The sequence below is a fragment of the Pristiophorus japonicus genome, chromosome 1, assembly GCF_044704955.1.
Source record: "Pristiophorus japonicus isolate sPriJap1 chromosome 1, sPriJap1.hap1, whole genome shotgun sequence".
Taxonomy (NCBI): domain Eukaryota; kingdom Metazoa; phylum Chordata; class Chondrichthyes; family Pristiophoridae; genus Pristiophorus; species Pristiophorus japonicus.
The window spans coordinates 200420868-200438110 of NC_091977.1; the positions used below are offsets into that span (position 1 = coordinate 200420868).

General features: G+C 46.8%; 1 protein-coding gene across 4 annotated transcripts in view; it reads left to right on the forward strand.

Annotated features, from left to right (window-relative positions):
• Positions 1-17243, forward strand: part of sv2ca (synaptic vesicle glycoprotein 2Ca) — a 257495-nt gene that overhangs the window by 87053 nt on the left and 153199 nt on the right. The window contains exon 1 of one of the 4 annotated variants that reach the window (XM_070868838.1): positions 2787-2835. The exons of the other annotated variants lie outside the window; for them this stretch is intronic. The gene's annotated coding sequence lies outside the window, so the exon portion shown is untranslated. Of the gene's footprint in view, positions 1-2786; positions 2836-17243 lie in introns of those variants that run through there. 4 annotated transcript variants of the gene reach the window in all.

Consider the following 17243-nt stretch of genomic DNA (forward strand, 5'->3'; position numbering starts at 1 on the left):
TTATAATCACCACATAATCTTACTTTACCATCGGACTTAGGTACAACAACAATGGGTGTAGCCCAATTACATCGATCTATCTTACAAATAATGTTCTCAGTCTCTGAGTTCTTGCTCAACTTTCTACTTGAGTGCATATGGTACAGAACGTGGCTTATAGTAAACCGATCTAACATCCTTCTGTACCCTGACACTCGCCTTGAAGCCATGGATTGGACTGCCCATTTCGCAGAACACCTTCGGATACTTCTTGATAACCTCATCCGTTGATGAAAATCTCAATTCCACACAGAAAATCTTACTCCAATCCAGCTTTAGTGAGCTCAACCAATTTCTTCCTCGTAAGGCAGATTTGTCTCTTTTCACTACTATTAGAGGCAAGTTCTGAAATTGATCTTTATATTTCACCGGTACGGTGATACGACTTATCACAGGAATTTTCTCTTCCGAGTAGCCTCACAGCTCTATCTTGGATTTCTCCAGTTGGAAATCACGCAATTTGGCGAGGTACAGTGACTCCGGTACAACACTCACGGATGCACCCGTGTCAATTTCCATTGGTATCTTGAATTCCGCAGCATCTATGTGGATTTTGATACTTTCCGAATCGCTGTCCGTTAACCTCGTGCTCCTGATGACGTGTAACTCTAACATCTCCTCGTCCTGTTGTTGTTCTTCCATGCTATGTAGTCTCTTGGGATTTCTATTCATAGCTTTGAACGCTGGACTCATAGCTTTAAAAGCTGGTTTACCCTTCAGTCGCAAGATGCCCAGTCTTTCTGCAGAAGAAACACTCTGCCTTCACGTATGGACAACTTTGAGCAATGTGTTGTCCCAGGCACCTATAGCACAACTTCGATGCTCTGTTAGAATTTCCAGTTTCTGAGACCTTGGGCCCCCACCGTCTTTTACTTTGAACCTGCAGGTGATTTACCTCAGTTGACCGACGACCGTAATTATTATTTAATTCTCCAGACTATTGTTCGGCGACGTCCATCGACCTCGCTGTCTGACAAGCAATCTCAAAAGTCAAGTCATCCGTCGTCAATAACTTCCTTCTGATCGCATAATTTTTCACCCTACAAACAAAACGATCCCGTAATGCGCGGTTTTGAAAGTTTCCAAAATTACAGTGCATCGATAGCTTTTTTAATGCTACAATGTAATCACTGATACTTAAATCAGCCTTTTGATTCCAAATCCCGAAACGATAGCTTTCAGCAATTTCTAATGGTTTGGGGTTAGAGTGTTGCTCCAGCTTCGTTAAAATCTCTTTAAGCGTTGTGTCCTTTGGCTCGTCAGGCACAAGCAGATTTACAAGGGTTTCGTACAATGTCAGACCCGCCTCCGATAAGAAGATCACTTTCTTACGTTCCAACACAGCCCGGTTCTGGACTGCATTGTCTGGAACTTCGATTATGTTATTTGCAGTGAAATACATTTCTAGCCGATCCACATACACTTTAAAACGTTCCCGGTCGTGTCTATATTCCCCCAAATATATACACCTGCCATTTTAATCTTTGCTGTTCACACCATGTGCTGTATTTTACCTTGGATTTTGTAGCTTTTTTCCAAAGACAGAAACTTCCAAAGTCTCTCTGTCGGCTGGCTGAATCCTTTCCCAACAAAATTTAAGCTTTAAATCATACGAAATATCCCATATCATCGCCAAATGTGATATATTCACAGAGCACAGCACACACAGCTCCTAACATGGCAGGCAGCTCTCTCGGAAGCCTCCGGAATCTGCCTGATTCTGTTTATTATTAACTCTGCAGTTGCAGTACACAATACATCCACATCCACAGTGTGGAGCTACAAACATTACATAGAAACATAGAAAATAGGTGCAGGAGTAGGCCATTCGGCCCTTCTAGCCTGCACCGCTATTCAATGAGTTCATGGCTGAACATGCAACTTCAGTACCCCATTCCTGCTTTCTCGCCATACCCCTTGATCCCCCTAGTAGTAAGGACTTCATCTAACTCCTTTTTGAATATATTTGAATATTACAAGCTTACAGACATTACAGTCACCACAATGAAAGATATCTGGGGTGTATTGAAACCTGTTAATATAGCGTGAGGGGATTCTCATTACAGTGCACACCACTTATGCATTGCCGTCCCAGTTCAGAACCTGACTAGAGTGCAACACACTCCTAAATGTTCTCAGCCATCCTCAGTACAATAGTTCAAGACACAAATTGGGTTCTAGTTAGGTGTATAATGCCAAGTAACACAGAGATCAACATCTGTCAATAGCTTCTGTAGATATAATTGATGGAGGCAATTAATGTATGGAATGTCTGTGTGAGTTTAGCAACTGAATCAAATAATGTGACTCTTTAGCACTACCTGCGAAGAGATCTGCAGGTCTAGTGCTTAGAGAACTAGTTTGTTACAGGCTTATTTCACCGGTGAGATAAGCCATTTTCAAACTTAACAAACTTTTGACTTTTGATACAAATTGAAACATAAATATTTCAAAATGAAAGATGTTTCCTTTGATAGTGTCTGACTTTCTGACATTTTCCAGTATAGGTCATTAATATACTTGGCAAATATTTATACTATTTAATTTGTAAGAGCTGAGAAGAAAGATGCTATTTTAAAATAATGTCACTTCTTTTACAGCATTGTCGCAAATGTTGGCCCTGATTTTGACTGGGGCAGATTTTGTAAGCGGTGGTGGGGGGGGAGTTCTATTCGATGCACGCTATGGAATTTTGACTTCACAGCGTGACTTTTTTTCAAGCAGTTTCCCTTATTGGAAGCCAGCCTGATTGACAGGCTTGACTCCCTGTCGGGGGTAACTGCAACCCAGGAGCAGGTAGGGAGCCTGCAGCTGAGTTAGTCGGAACATGGAGGGGCGGGGGATCTAGATCTTGGGGGGGGGGGGCGGCGATCCCAGGGCGGGTGGTTGGGGGAAGCAGGGGTCCGATACCGGGATGGAGTTCTGATCGCGGGGGAGGGGGGGAGGGTTGGTCACCAATCTTGGGGGAGAGTGTGATCTCCGATTCTGGGAGGTCCGATTGCAGTAAAAGTCTTTGGGTCCGGGGGGCGTTGGTCCAATAGCGGGCAGGGAAGCAGGTAAGCTGGGCGGGTGGGAGGAAGCACTGCTGCTCCTCCTGGCCTACAAGCAGTGCTGTAAAGGCACTTCTGTCTTTGACAAAGCAGTCCTCACCTACCTTTAGCTGCCGAGGCCCGGGACAGCTAGCCAGCCAGGGTCAAATCTGGGTTAAATATGAGGCATGCCGCATCATTATAATATTTACATGGACAACCCGCCTCCTGGTAGTGGGTTGGTTGCCTCTGTTAAGACCAGATGTGGCTGGGTTGTCGGCAGGTTGAGGTTGGGTTGGGTTTGAAATTTTTAAAATTTTAATTTCCCAATTGACCCCAACCCATCCGTTTTTTGGGATAAAATTATTCCACTTGTTGCATTGAACTAAATGTCTGATTAATCTTCAAGTCTGACTCATGTACAAGAGTCATGTTTGGTTTGTTTTTGCTTGTGGTGGGACACAGGGAAGCTGGTAAGCGATGTGATACCCGACCAATGCATTTAGACATATGGCAAAGCAACAACTGACGGTGCCTGTAAAGAGCCATGTTTACAAAGAGCAACACAAGGACAATATTTGATTTGATTGCTGCAGGAAGCACATGGCTTCACATGTTACAATCTCCAGATGCACTAATTAGTTTTAAACTATTTACCTTGTACAATATCTCTGCAAATCCTCATAATTCCATCTGCAGTAGGATTATTACGCTATATGTGTCTTGCTTTTGGGGTTATTACTCCTCACTTCATGCAGAGAGCTGTGGAATTGCCAGTTTTGCAACCATTCTGAAGAAAAATGCTGTTCTGAAGAAATTGCTTGCAGAGTTTCTAGAATTAGTTAAAACAGTAATTTTTATTGTAATTCTGAAAAGTGTGACAATTTCAAATCTTGTCCTTTCATTCTCTACTGATGGGTAAATGCACTGCCACATTTGCAACTGTGACATAGAGGTCAAGAGGGCTTCAGGTTGACTCACCGGCCTGTAGCTCATCGCAGCTAGTCTGGTGGTCAGGGCACTACAGCAGGTCTCGGAAAAATCCCACCCCTGAATTCTGTTCAGTGACCCATGCTGGGAAGTGCACGTGTATAGATATTGAGTAAGGTTTCAGCTCTGATCCCATGCCCCTACCAGACTGTTGGCTAGCCTGCTGATACTCATTGTCTAGACAAACATATACAACTTGGATGAGAAACTAGAGAGCAGCTGGTGTCCTAGGAATCATGTCCCTGCGAGAGTCAGTGGAGCCGAAATTCAGTGCCGCCAGAAAGCTGATGGTGTTAAGGACTTTTTTCCGCGATTAGCGCCGCAATGTTTGTGGCGCCCATTGGATCTAAATTCAACTTTTTGAGCACAAAAAGTGTTCCAGTCTTATTAGCCCTTCAAACCAGAAAGTTTGCGGTCTTAATTGGGGCATTATTCCAACAGGAAATTCATCCTTAGGATGATGTGGCAGTTGGCATTGCAGCACAGGCACGAGGGAAGAAGCGTATCGGTGCTGCTTTGGAGAGGTTGGCCGTGGCTCTGCAAGAGTCGACGGAGCGTCTAAGTGCTGTCATATCTGGTGGCTTTCAGACTGTGGCTGCTCGCATGCAGTCTCAGCTGGATGCCCCCTGAGACCTCAGTATTGCTTTTGCGGCTGGGTCCACCATGGGCCATGGTGGACCTTCCGATGTGGTGCTCCAGCACCGACCTGAGTTCCCTCAGATTGGTGGTGGTGATAATATTGTGCTGCCCTCGGTGAGTTATTCAGGGTCCTCGGGCCAGGATATGGATGAAGTACTCCCTCCAGCTCGCAGCATTCCTGGCCCCAGACCTGTCACTCCGCCAATGGCCTCGCCCGAGCCAAGCCAGACTGAACCCTCCCAGGAGGGTGTTGGCCAGTTTCCAGCCGGCCCTTCCAGAGCCAAAGCTGCTCAAGGGTGTCCTACATATGCAGCTTCCACACAGGGAAGACCGCAGCCTTCCCAGACCCATGGCTCAACCACAGGGGAGACACTGAGGTGAAGTCGCAGGTTAGGCACGCGAAAGAGGGGTTATAAGGAAATGCACAAGGGTGGTAAATTATGTTTATATGTAATTTTTCTGCACTGTTTATTGTTCTGGTAGTTATTTTGATTATGTGTTAAATCTTTATTTTTCGCACTGGTATCTGGGCTGCTGTACAATGTGAGGTGAGCATCATCATCATCATAGACAGTCCCTTGTAGTCGAGGATGACTTGCTTCCACTCTAAAAGTGAGTTCTCAGGTGAATGAAGAATCCAATACAGGAATTACACTCTCTGTCACAGGTGAGGCAAACAGTGGTTGAAGGAAAGGGTGGGTGGGACTGGTTTGCTGCATGCTCCTTCCACTGTCTGCACTTGGTTTCTGCATGCTCTCAGCGATGAGACTCTCGGTGCTCAGCACCTCCCGGATGCGCTTCCTCCACTTTGGCCGATCTTGGGCCAGGGATTCCCAGGTGCCGGTCAGGATGTTGCATTTTATCAAGGAGGCTTTGAGGGTGTCCTTGAAGCGTTTCATCTGCCCACCTGGGGCTCGCTTGCCGTGTCGAGGCTCCAAGTAGAGCGCTTGCTTTGGGAGTCTCGTGTTGGGTATGTGGACGATGTGGCCCGCCCAACGGAGCTGGTCGAGTGTGGTCAGTGCTTCGATGCTGGGGATGTTGGCTTGGGCGAGAACACTGACATTAGTGCGTCTGTCCTCCCAATTGATTTGTAGGATCTTGCGGAGGCAGCGTTGGTGGTACTTCTCCAGTGCTTTGATGTGTCTGCTGTATATAGTCCACGTCTCTGAGCCATATAGGAGGGTGGGTATCAATACTGCCCTGTAGACCATAAACTTGGTGCCAGATTTGAGGGCCTGATTTTCAAACACTATTCTTCAGGCGACCGAAGGCTGCACTGGGACAATGAAGGCGGTGTTGGACCTCGTCATCGATGTCTGCCCTTGCTGACAGTAGGCTCCCGAGGAATGGAAAATGGTCCACATTGTCCAAGGCCTCACCATGGCTTTTGATAACCGGGGGGGGCAGTGCTGTGTGGCAGAGTCAGATTGGTAGAGGACCTTGTCTTACGGATATTTAGTGTAAGGCTCATGCTTTCATACGCCTCGGTAAAGGTGTTGACGATGATTTGGAGTTTGGCCTTCGAGTGTGCGCAGATGCAAGCGTCGTCTGCATACTGTAGTTCAATGGCAGAGGATGGGATCTAGCCTGGAGGTGGCGGAGGTTGAACAGATTCCCATTTGTTACCGCACGGAATATTGAGCTGGGGCGATGAAACCAGTCTGAGCCCCTGGATTGAGATTTCACTTTTCTCTCTGTGAATTTCAGGATCTCTATTTCTCTCTCTCTCATTTTTTTCCCCTTTTCTCTTTTTCTATTTCACTCTCTCCCAATCAAATTTTCCCTTTCTGTTTCTCATTCCCTTTCCTCACCTAGCCTTTCTGTTTTGCTCCCTTCCCTCTCCCTCTCTCTCACCCACCCTCTCTCTTTCTCTCACCTCTCTTTCTCTCTCCCTCTCTCCCTCCCTCTTTCTCTCTATCTCACCCTCTATCTTTCCCTCTCCCTCTCTCCCTCCCTTTCTCTCTCACCCTCTTTCTCACCCTCTCTCTTTCCCTCTCTCTCTCTCCCTCCCCTTGTGCGGATTCTGTGCTGAACTCCTCTCATCCATTGAAGAGGCTCCTGGACTTGTTGCTCAGCAATAAGGAGCTGGCTCCAGGGTCCCGCCACATCTGGAGCTCGCTGATCTCCTCCAGATGATCTTACTGGACTTCTCTGCTGCCAACTCAGCTGATGTCGTCGAGCTAAACCAGCTCCGAAATCTCTGCCACTGTCAGCTAAAGGGCCGGCTTCTTAGTGATGAAAATGGGTCCGGGGGCGGAGCGGCAGTGGTGTGCACTTTTACCGCGTCACTACTGCCATAAGCCCCACACTGCCACGAGAGTCGGTCGATCGTGGCGGTGGCCCACAATGTTGCAAACCCTCACGACCCGAATCTATGTCGGGGCAGCCAGTTGAGCCCAAAGTGGCGGCCATTTGATTTTGATCAATGGCCGCTGCAAACGGGCAGTAATGGTCCTTCCTGGGACCGTGAGTTCCAGGGCCAGTGCCTTCAGGAGAAGAGGGAGAACAATAGAATGATGCCCTTTCACCTCCACACAATGGGGCTGAAAGCAGCTCAGACTACCTGTTCATTCTTTCAGCTATAATACCAGGTTAAATGAGTTTATTAGTCTCAACATAGTTACTAATAGCCAGAAATCCAGAGCGTCGAACTAACATTATCCAGCACTAATTGTGTCAATTCGAGAGGCTAGAATGAAGATTGAATCAGGATACTGAACATTCACATTGGTGCAACACAAGATGCCCTTCTGAGGTTGGGATTAGAACAGATTGGCCCAGAAATGGCCAATTTCTGGTGGTGGATGCCTCCAACCTGAAATATTTCTACGAAAGTACCTGGTGGTCCTGGAGGAGCGTGGGATTCCTGCAGGGAGGCCTTCTCTTCCCACGCTGCGAAGTGTGCTCCCATCCTCCAGGTCTCCACAATAAAGGTGCAGTCACGTGTGACTGTTCAACCAATCAGGTACAGTATTCCACAGCTTTCTCATTAATAGCAATGAGAACTCCGTGCCTACAAGTTCTCATTGCTCATTGCTATTAATGAGAGAAAAAATCAAACACACTAAACACCATAATAAAAAACAAAAAAACACACCTCACATAATTGACGCATGCATTGACAGTCATTTTCCAACATTCCATAGACTCTGGATCAGTTCCTATGGATTGGAGTATCCAATGTAACCCCACTTTTAAAAAAAGGAGGGAGAGAGAAAATAGGGAATTATAGACTGGTCAGCCTGACATCGGTAGTGGGTAAAATGATGAAATCAATTATTAAGGATGTCATAGCAGCGCATTTGGAAAGAGGTGACATGATAGGTCCAAGTCAGCATGGTTTTGTGAAAGGGAAATCATGCTTGACAAATCTTCTGGAATTTTTTGAGGATGTTTCCAGTAGAGTGGACAAGGGAGAACCAGTTGATATGGTGTATTTGGACTTTCAGAAGGCTTTCGACAAGGTCCCACACAAGAGATTAATGTGCAAAGTTAAAGCACATGGGATTGGGGGTAGTGTGCTGACGTGGATTGAGAACTGGTTGCCAGACAGGGAGCAAAGAGTAGGAGTAAATGGGTACTTTTCAGAATGGCAGGCAGTGACTAGTGGGGTACCGCAAGGTTCTGTACTGGGGCCCCAGCAGTTTACATTGGACATTAATGATTTAGACGAGGGGATTAAATGTAGTATCTCCAAACTTGCGGATGACACTAAGTTGGGTGGCAGTGTGAGCTGCGAGGAGGATGCTATGAGGCTGCAGAGTGACTTGGATAGGTTAGGTGAGTGGGCAAATGCATGGCAGATGAAGTATAATGTGGATAAATGTGAGATTATCCACTTTGGTGGTAAAAACATTATCTGAATGGTGACAGATTAGGAAAAGGGGAGGTGCAACAAAACCTGGGTGTCATGGTACATCAGTCATTGAAGGTTGGCATGCAGGTACAGCAGACAGTTAAGAAAGCAAATGGCTTGTTGGCCTTCATAGCTAGGGGATTTGAGTACAGGGGCAGGGAGGTGTTACTACAGTTGTACAGGGCCTTGGTGAGGCCACACCTGGAATATTGTGTACAGTTTTGATCGCCTAACTTGAGGAAGGACATTCTTGCTATTGAGGGGGTGCAGCGAAGGTTCACCAGACTGATTTCCGAGATGGCGGGACTGACATATCAAGAAAAATTTGATCAACTGGGCTTGTATTCACTGGAGTTCAGAAGAATGATCTCATAGAAACGTTTAAAATTCTGACGGGTTTAGACAGGTTAGATGCAGGAAGAATGTTCTCAATGTTGGGGAAGTCCAGAACCAGGGGTCACAGTCTAAGGATAAGAGGTAAGCCACTTAGGACCGAGATGAGGAGAAACTTCTTCACGCAGAGAGTGGTGAACCTGTGGAATTCTCTACCACAGGAAGTTGTTGAGGCCAATTCACTAAATATATTCAAAAAGCAGTTAGATGTAGTCCTTACTACTCGGGGGATCAAAGGGTATGGCGAGAAAGCAGGAATGGGGTACTGAAGTTGCATATTCAGCAGTGAACTCATTGAATGGTGGTGCAGACTCGAAGAGCCGAATGGCCTACTCCTGCACCTATTTTCTATCTTTCTATGTTTCTATAATTAAAATTAATTGAAATTAAAGTTAATAAATGCCTTAGAAAAAATATATATTTTTCCAATTTTTCTTAAAGTTTTGTAATTAGGGTTAAAAATAAACTTACCTTAGTGGGCGGGGTTTTTAACAATAAAATGTGTTTTTTTCATTACATTTTATTATATTTTTGTGTATTTTAAAACTCTTACACCTGTAAAAGTAGGCTATACGCCTGCTTTTATCAGGCGCAAGAGTTTTGAGGACATTTGCCGGGCAAGATATGGGTAAATCCTGCAATCTTGCCCTTGCAAATGTCCTCACTCCCGATATGCGTTGGATCTGTCAAGCTCCAACTTGACAGATCGGAAAAGCCAGTTTACAGCGCATGCGCATTGTGCGCTGAAAACCAGTTTTTCCGATGACTTCCCGGATCCGTAGAAACTCCATTCGGACCCTCCAGGCTATTGTTGGAGTGAACAGAATGAGCTGTACTCCACATCCGGTTTACCAAGGTTTGCCATGACTGAAGCAGAAGTTGGCTGCTAAAGATGGGAGAATGTTACATTTCCCAGCAAGCACACTGACATTTCTTTCACCTTGATGAGCACAGCAAAAAAACAAGAAAAATAAAAAAAAATTTTAAACCGGGCTTGAGAAGAAAAGACAAATCCTCATTGGGGAATATGTTGCAATCACAATGACTTTGCAAGGAAAAATGCAAATGGTATTTGCAGTTACGGAGTCAGAGGCCCTGAAGCTGCCTTTCAATCCGACTGGGGGCGATAACCTTCCGGGGCCAGGACTTCCTACGCCCGACCTAGAAGTCCCGACCCCAACATGCACCCCTCAAAGGAAGCGGACGCTGTTGTTCCCGTGGTGGCAGTGCGGCGCAGAGACCAGTGCTGCACAGAGCAGGCCAGCCCTACGCCAACGCTACGGATAATGCCCCTCCACTTTAGTTAAAGTGAAGGACCGCTGAGCACTCAAAATTGAGTGCCAGGCTGCACGATGGCGGCCCAGTCAACACGAGGGCCGCCATTGTCGGGCCAACAAATTAAGATGGCGGCCCGGGAGCCTTTAAGGGGCACCCCGACGGCGGATGTCCGCCAGCTTCACGACCCGCGAAGCTGGCGTTGACATCTGCCCGGGCCTGCCTAGCGACCCGCGGGACGCAAAGGGGTCAGCGTGGGACGGTGAAGGGTCAGTGCACACAGCGATGATGTCATCGCGCCGCTGCCAGGACAGCGGCCCCAAACCTCCGAGGAAATTTCTCAGGAGGAGTTAGCCCCTCCCCCGGGCGAAAACGCCACTGCGCCCTGTTCGCACCCCCCCTTGCCGAGGCGCTAACAGGGCTATAAAAAGGGGCAATTTTTCTCCCAGAAAGTTTTTGAAGTATAACCCCAGTTTGAAACAATACGAAATTCATGCAGAAATGCTCCTACAGCCTCAAAGGGTTAAGGTACTTCACAAAATCCATAGCGAGCATTAAAATATCAGTTTACCAGTCAGAGACACAGAGGTTTTCTCTCCCCTCTCATGCTCTGTTGGGAATACAAATAAGAAGACTGGAAAATGAGTGGTATTATGTTGGCTTTAACTGGTCAGTTTTATTTAATGCTTTTCAGTTCGTACTTCTAATAAGAGGCGGACTTACCGAATTCACATAGGGATACACTGGGTGATGGAAGCACATGATCAGCTGCCTCAGATATCCCAGCATTATACACAGCTGTTTCACTGTCATTGTGTAATTCTCATGACACCCTGCTGTAACCTGTCAAAACAATTCACGCAGTAGAAAACTCTTCATCGCAGGCATTTCAATTATGTTTAAAGTCTATAATTGCCTTTTCTTGGCCTGTGTTGGGTGGATGCAAACAATTAAAACTTCTTTAACAACATCAGTTTAAATGACAACTTGTCAAAACCATCAATGGACTTTATGAAAAAAACTGAACAAGCTCTTTCACTCAGGCTGCACTAATTTGCCAACAAATGAAGTACACAAAGCAATAAAGTAAAATGTTTCCTATAGAGTCAAAGAGTGGGAGGAGTTTAGAACATTAGATCAGCTATAAACCTCCAGGTCCTGAAAATCCAGTGGCCTCCTGACACAGTCCTGCTGTAGTGCGGCAGAAGGTTGCGAATGAGACCAGATCCTGTCTTTTGCTGAGAGTTTCCTCAAGAGCTTCTTTAGGGTGGAACCTTTACCAAATTTTCAGCCCGACTCAGACTAGCGGGGGCCTAATTTCAATGGTGATGTTGCGGTCTGATGATGTCATTCAGCATTTTAACTGTGCTGCTCCTGGCCTACAAGGACACCTTAAACCTCCCTTGACTTGGGCTTCCACCTCCTTGTGTAATTGAAATAGTTCCTGGATCCCCTCCTGCCCCAAGTTACCTTGATGGGAACGTTTCTGTGGGTCTCTGGCAGCACGCTGCCACCGCGTGGTTTCCCACCCCTCCATGTCCAGCCTCCATGTCATTCCCACTATCTTCGGGTGGGCGTCAACATTGAGAGATACAAATTAGGCCCAGGAGTTAAAATCTCTCAAGCCTCACGTTCCAGCAGACTGGATGGATTACCTCCTACTTCAGCCCCCGCACCCCCGATTCCCAGCCTGAGTTAAACTCTCCCAGGCTTCACACTCCAGGAGGCTAGATGGATTGCTCCCGGACTGAGTTCAACTTGACCCCAATAAATCTGAATAATTATAGAGTTCAAATGTTGCAAAGCCCTCTGGCTTTAATCTGCTGATTTCAATATAGAATTCTAATGTACTGATTGCTTCTCCTTCACTCCCATTGTATACAGCTCTTGATCCCATTATAAAAGTCTATTTTAGAGAACCTCTCCCCATTCACTTCCATTGTTTTGAGTTCTTGACCCCCAGTATGGAATGCTAATGTAGAGATCCTCTCTCCATTCACTCCACTGCATTACAAATGGTTTCTAAATATCTGGTTTTAATAATCAGCAAATTAAATAAATTCAGTTTATTTTGCAATCTACCTGCAAATGGCAGCACATTTCGAAATGTGTAAAATATAGATTTTTTTTCTTCAATGTCTATTTTTGTTCAGAATAATTGCTGAATGAACGATTAAATTGTCTGTGGTGCAACAATATCAAATTGCTGATTTTAATGTGGAGTTTACAAAAATCCTGATCCAAGCACTTCAATTCCTCACAGAGAATTACAACAGCTGCCACTTCTGTAAGAAATTACATTACTTGTGAAGACGGCATAACCAATAGAATTAAAAAAAATCCTTGATGTCACCAGTTTCCATGGACTGTCATTTTGATTTTTACTACATCCCTATATAAAGCAACTGATGCTTCCCAAAAGCTAACTGGTGTCTGAACAGCAGTTGTAATCCCTGCCTTGTCTCTACCTTGTATCGCTGTTACAGAAAACCAGCATAAGACCATACAGTGAACTCTCCTTCTATAACTTGGTCCCACAGAGAGAGCCAGCAATAAATACTAACAGGGTCCCAAATCTCAATGCACATCACTCTGTTATAACATTGTGACATACATTGAGACCAGTTTATAAAATCATTATATCATACAGCACAAACGGAGACCCATTCGGCCCATTGTGTCTGTGCCGGCCCTTTGGAAGAACTATCTAGTTCTTCCCCTGCTCTTTCCCCGTAACCTAGCAGATTTTTCCTTATCAAGTATATATCCATAGCTTCAAATTTATCTGCTAGTAATTCAATTTTGAATCTTCACTCACACCCTCACCCAGGCATTTATAATGCTGCTAATAAGTAGATTTAAGTGTGTGGCGAGAGTGAAGCAGTAAACATGTATGGAGCATCCAGTGTTCTACTGAAAACAGGCATGAGAGTCATTACTACTCGTGTAGTTGACCTGTGCATGTGCAGTGTGCTCCGAGTTTCTGAGAAATGAAGGAGATAATTGCCATTTATATAATATTGTTCACATCCTCGGGAAGTCCCAGAGTGTTTACAAGAAATGAATGACTTTTGAAGTGTTGTCACTGTTGAAATGTAGCCAAACATGCAGCCAGAGGTAACGAACAACCGTGCGAAAATGCAAAGAACAGTCAGTATCCTGGAGAAGCTCTCAGAAGGGGATGATTGGGAAGCCTTCGTAGAGAGACTCAACCAATACTTCATGGCCAATGAGCTGGAAGGGGACGAGAATGCTACCAAACGAAGGGCGATCCTCCTAACTCTCTGTGGGGCAACAACCTATGGCCTTGTGAAGAATCTCCTGGCCCCAGCAAAACCGACAGAGAAATTCTACGAAGATTTGTGTACGCTGGTCTGGGAGCACATAAATCCTAAGGAAAGCGTTTTGATGGCGAGGTATCGGTTCTTCACGTGTCAACGATCGGAGGGCCAGGACGTGGCGAGCTATGTCGCCGAACTAAGACGGCTTGCAGGACATTGTTAGTTTGAGGGTTTCCTAGAACAAACGCTCAGAGACTTTTTTGTACTGGGCATTGGACATGAGACAATCCTTCGCAAACTGTTGACTGTAGAAACTCCGAATCTAAGTAAAGCCATAACGATAGCCCAGGTATTTATGTCCATTAGCGACAACACCAAACAGATTTTGCAGAGTAAAGAAGTTTCGGCCAGTACTGTGCATAAAGTAACTTCGGTCTCGAGCAGAAATATACATGGCAGAATGTACACGCCGGCTGCTGTAGCCCGACCTCAATTGACCCAGAGTCCGCCATCAATCGTTAATGCGAGGCAGTTAACACCTTGTTGGCGCTGTGGAGGCGATCATCGGCCCTATCAGTGCTGCTTCAAGCACTATGCGTGCAATGGTTGCAGAACAATGGGGCACCTCCAACGACTGTGCAGGCGAGCTGCAAACCCTGCAAACCCTGAAAACCACAACGTTGCAGAGGAAGGTCGATCCACTGTGGATCAGGCTGAATTGGAGACTCGTATGGAAGAGGCAGAAGTGTTCAGGGTACACACGTTCACTACGAAATGCCCACCAATAATGTTGACAGTTGAACTGAATGGTATTCCAGTATCTATGGAACTGGACACAGGGGTAAGTCAGTCCATAATGAGTAAAAAGGCCTTCGACAGGCTGTGGGGCAAAAAGGCACACAGGCCCAAGTTCAGCCCCATTCAAACCAAACTAAAGACTTACACGAAGGAACTAATCCCTGTAATTGGCAGTGCTGAAGTCAAAGTCTCCTTTGACAGAGCAGTACACGAACTCTCATTGTGGATTGTGCCAGGGGATGGCCCCACGTTGTTTGGCAGAAGCTGGCTGGGAAAAATCCGCTGGAACTGGGATGACATCTGAGCGTTTTCATCCGTCGACGACGCCTCATGTACCCAGGTTCTGAGCAAGTTCCCATCGTTGTTCGAGCCAGGCATTGGAAGCTTCCGGGGGCGAAAGTGCAGATCCATTTGGCTCCTGGTACGCGACCCATCCACCACAAGGCTCGGGCGGTACTGTACATGATGCGTGAAAAAGTGGAAATTGAGCCGGACAGGCTGCAACGTGAAGGCATCATCGCGCCGGTGGAATTCAACGACTGGGCCAGTCTGATTGTCCTGGTACTTAAGGAGGACGGTACGGTTAGAATTTGCGGGGACTATAAAGTAACGATGAACTGTTTTTCGCTGCAGGACCAGTACCCGCTACTCAAGGCAGACAACCCTGGCTGGAGGGAAGGCGTTCATCAAGCTGGACCTGACCTCGGCCTACATGATACAGGAGCTGGAGGAGTCTTCGAAAGGCCTCACCTGCATCAACACGCACAAAGGTCTGTTCATCTAGAACCAGTGCCCGTTCGGGATTCGGTTGGCCGCGGCAATCTTCCAGCACTACATGGAGAGCCTGCTTAAGTCGGTTCCTTGCACAGTGGTTTTCCAGGACGACATATTGGTTACAGGTCGGGACACCATGGAGCACTTGAAGAATCTGGAAGGGGTTCTTAGTCAGTTGGATCGCGTGGGACTCAGGTTGCAATACTCGAAGTGTGTTTTCCTGGCACAGGACGTCGAGTTCTTGGGAAGAAGAATTACAGCAGACGGCATCAGACCTACCGACGCCAAGACGGAGGCCATCAAGAATGCGCCGTGACCACAGAAAGTGACGGAGCTGCGTTCGTTCCTGGGACTCCTTAACTATTTCGGTAATTTCCTACCTGGGTTAAGCACCCTGCTTGAACCCCTACATGCGCTACTGCGCAAGGGAGATGACTGGGTATGGGGGAATTCACAAGAGGCTGCCTTTAAGAAAGCCAGAAATCTGTTGTGTTCAAGCAAACTGCATGTCCTGTATAACCCTTGTAAACGATTAGTGCTAACTTGCGATGCATCGTCATACGGGGTCGGGTGTGTGTTAGAACAGGATAATGAATCGGGTATTTTGCAACCGGTCACTTATACCTCCAGGAGTTTGTCCGAGGCCGAGAGGACCTCCAGCATGATTGAAATAGAGGCTCTGGCGTGCATCTACAGGGTGTAAATATGCACCAGTACTTATTTGGCCTCAAGTTTGAGCTTGAAACTGACCACAAGCCGTTCATATCGCTGTTCTCTGAGAACAAAGGGATTAATACCAATGCCTCTGCCCGCATCCAAAAATGGGCGCTCACGCTGTCGGCATACAACTATGTAATCCGCCACAAACGGGGCACAGAGAACTGCGCAGATGCTCTCAGTCGGCTGTCATTGCCCACCACCGGGATGGAAATGGCACAGCCAGCGGACTTGCTCATGGTCATGGAGGCATTCGAGAATGAGAAGTCCCCCGTTACGGCCTGCCAGATCAGAACCTGGACCAGCCAGGATCCTTTACTGTCTTTGGTAAAAAAACTGTGTCCTCCATGGGAGCTGGTCCGTTGTCCCAGTGGAGATGCAAAAGCAATTAAGCCGTTCCACAGATGCAAAGACGAGTTGTCCCTGCAGGTGGGCTGTCTTTTGTGGGGCAATCGCGTGGTCTTGCCCAAGAAAGGCAGAGATACGTTCATATGTGAACTGCACAGCACCCACCCAGGCATTGTAATGATGAAAGCCATAGCCAGATCCCATGTGTGGTGGTCCGGCATTGACTCAGATTTAGAGTTATGCATGCGCCAGTGCCACACTTGCTCTCAGCTGAGCAATGCACACAGAGAGGCACCGCTAAGTTTGTGGTCGTGGTCCTCCAAACCATGGTCAAGGATCCACGTAGACTGTGCAAAATGTTTTTGGTTGTCATGGATGCTTACTCAAAATGGATTGAATGTGCAATAATGTCAGTAAGCATCTCCACGGCCACTATTGAAAGCCTACGAACCATATTTGCCACGCACAGCTTGCCTGATGTCCTAGTCAGCAACAACGGGCCGTGCTTCACCAGTGCTGAATTCTAGGAATTCATGACCTGCAATGGGATCAAACACGTCGCATCTGCTCCGTTTAAGCCCGCATCCAATGTCCAGGCAGAACGGGCAGTTCAGACCATCAAGCAAAGCTTGAAACGTGTGTCGGAAGGTTCCCTGCAGACCCGGCTGTCCCGAGTGCTGCTCAGCTACCGCACCAGACCCCACTCACTCATTGGGGTTCCCCCAGCCAAGCTGCTCCTGAAAAGGGCGCTCAAAACTAGGCTCTCTCTTGTCTACCCTGATATCCATGATCACGTGGAAGGCAAGCGGCATCAACAAAGTGTGTACCATGACCGCGTAAATTTGTCACGCGATATTGAGATCAATGATCCCGTGTTTGTGCTCAATTATGGACATGGTCCCAAATGGCTCGCTGGCATGGTCACAGCCAAAGAGGGGAGTAGGGTGTTTCAGGTCAAATTGGCCAATGGACAAATGCACAGAAAACATTTGGACCAAATCAAATTGCGGTTCACCAACAGCTACGAACAACCCGAAGAGGATACCACCAACTTTGACCCTCCAACACACACACAAGTGGCAACTGACATCATGATTGACCACG